The 2,500-nt window shown below is 57.2% G+C and overlaps 1 non-coding gene and 2 pseudogenes across 1 annotated transcript; all 3 read right to left on the bottom strand.

The window, feature by feature from the left end:
* Nucleotides 1-523, bottom strand: part of LOC144418779 (large subunit ribosomal RNA) — a 3,695-nt pseudogene extending 3,172 nt beyond the window's left edge.
* Nucleotides 524-811: 288 nt separating this feature from the next.
* LOC144418777 (5.8S ribosomal RNA) lies at nucleotides 812-965 on the bottom strand. Its single transcript, XR_013473674.1, has one exon. It is a non-coding gene; the product is annotated as a 5.8S ribosomal RNA (ribosomal RNA).
* Nucleotides 966-1,263: 298 nt separating this feature from the next.
* LOC144418778 (small subunit ribosomal RNA) lies at nucleotides 1,264-2,500 on the bottom strand (annotated as a pseudogene; the record flags this gene model as incomplete).

Here is a 2,500-nt window from a genome sequence, read left to right as displayed (position 1 = left end):
CCGACTCGGCAGCGGCGCCTTAAGCGTCCGCGAACCGAGACGGCGCGCCCCCGCACCCAACTGAAAGCGAGCCGGCGACCTGACGGGCCCTCCCGTTTGCCTCTCAACGGTTTCACGTACTCTTGAACTCTCTCTTCAAAGTGCTTTTCAACTTTCCCTCACGGTACTTGTCCGCTATCGGTCTCGCGACCGTATTTAGTCTTAGGTGGAGTTTACCACCCGCTTTGGGCTGCATTCCCAAACAACCCGACTCCGAGAAGACCCGAAGCGGCCAAGGCAAGCGCCCCTATGGGCCTAACACCCGCCGTGGGACGAGGCCTCGATCAGAAGGACACCGGCGCTCGCCGTTAGCCGCACTGGGACTTCCGTACGTCACAACTCGGCGCGCTCGAAAAGCGCGCAGATTCGACGCTGGACTCTTCCCGGTTCACTCGCCGTTACTCAGGGAATCCCTGTTGGTTTCTTTTCCTCCGCTTAATAATATGCTTAAATTCAGCGGGTGCTCTCGCCTGAACTCAGGTCGTATGTGTCAAGCGGGCCGCTTCTTACACGGCCCGCTGGCATCGCAAGTCGTCGCCGCCGGCGCCGACCGAGCGCGTACCGTCGCCGCCTTGGCCCACGGTCGGTCTTGATCTCGTGACCGGACCGACCGACCTGGACCCGCCCCTCGAACGTAGTTGAACACGTCGAGGGGCCGGCGGTGTACGGGACACGCGGTCGCGCCGAGAAAGCTCGGCGACCGCTTCAACTTGGGGCGACGCCCGGCCGTCTTCGCAGAGGCCAGGCGACGGCCCTCGGGTGAGGACGAACGCGACCCTGAGGCAGACGCGGTCCCGGGATTGACCCGAGACCGCAATTCGCGTTCAGAAGGTCGACGTTCAATGTGTTCTGCAATTCACATTACTTCTCGCACTTGGCTGCGTCCTTCATCGACTCGCGAGCCGAGTGATCCACCGTTAAGAGTCGTCCTCGACGTTTCGCCCGGCGCCGAAGCGCGCGGACGTCACACTGTGGGATCGACCACAAAACCACCACCGACAACAACTGCACAAAAACACCAACAAACGGCGCCGAGCGACCGCCGGGCTGGGCCGGCGGCACATCGAGCGCGGTGCCCAGAAGCCACCATCGCACTCGGCTGCCTTGCTATGCCAACGTGTTACGCGTGTCGCACGGGGCGGAACCCCGATTGACGGCCGCCCTCTCGGCGGCACCCAAAGACAATTAAGTGCGCGGTCGGCCGGGGCCTACCACCACTTTCGGTAATGATCCTTCCGCAGGTTCACCTACGGAAACCTTGTTACGACTTTTACTTCCTCTAAATGATCAAGTTTGATCGTCTTCTCGACACGCCGACGCGGCCGTTGCCAGCCGCGACGGGGCCGATCCAAGGATCTCACTAAACCATTCAATCGGTAGTAGCGACGGGCGGTGTGTACAAAGGGCAGGGACGTAATCAACGCAAGTTGATGACTTGCGCTTACTGGGAATTCCTCGTTCAAGGGAAACAATTGCAAGTCCCTATCCCAATCACGAATGAGGTTCAACGGGTTACCCGGACCTTTCGGCCTAGGTTAGACACTCGCTGCTTCACTCAGTGTAGCGCGCGTGCGGCCCCGGACATCTAAGGGCATCACAGACCTGTTATTGCTCAATCTCGTGTGGCTAAACGCCACTAGTCCCTCTAAGAAGTTAGACGCCGACCGAGAAGGTCGCGTAACTATTTAGCATGCCAGAGTCTCGTTCGTTATCGGAATTAACCAGACAAATCGCTCCACCAACTAAGAACGGCCATGCACCACCACCCACAGAATCAAGAAAGAGCTCTCAATCTGTCAATCCTACCTGTGTCCGGGCCGGGTGAGTTTCCCCGTGTTGAGTCAAATTAAGCCGCAGGCTCCACTCCTGGTGGTGCCCTTCCGTCAATTCCTTTAAGTTTCAGCTTTGCAACCATACTTCCCCCGGAACCCAAAGACTTTGGTTTCCCGGAAGCTGCCGGAAAGGTCGTCATGGTAACGCCTCCCGATCGCTAGTTGGCATCGTTTATAGTCAGAACTAGGACGGTATCTGATCGTCTTCGAACCTCTGACTTTCGCTCTTGATTAAAGAAAACATTCTTGGCGAATGCTTTCGCAGTAGTTCGTCTTCCGCCGATCCAAGAATTTCACCTCTAACGGCAGAGTACGGACGCCCCCGTCTGTCCCTTTTAATCATTACCTCGTGCTCCGAAAACCAACAAAATAGAACCGAGGTCCTATTCCATTATTCCATGCAACACTATGCAGGCGAACAGCCTGCTTTGAACACTCTAATTTTTTCAAAGTAAACTTATCGGCCACCGCCGACACTCAGTCAAGAGCACCGACGGAGAACCGAAGGTGAGGCGAACGCAACCAGTGACACGCCTTGCGACGGACCGGCGGCGCTCGCCCAAAATCCAACTACGAGCTTTTCAACCGCAACAACTTTAGCATACACTGTTGGAGCTGGAATTACCGCG

This window comes from Styela clava, unplaced genomic scaffold (genome assembly GCF_964204865.1).
Source record: "Styela clava unplaced genomic scaffold, kaStyClav1.hap1.2 HAP1_SCAFFOLD_399, whole genome shotgun sequence".
NCBI lineage: Eukaryota > Metazoa > Chordata > Ascidiacea > Stolidobranchia > Styelidae > Styela > Styela clava.
Note: the sequence above shows the minus strand (reverse complement) of the source record. Positions and strands in the feature narration are given on the sequence as shown.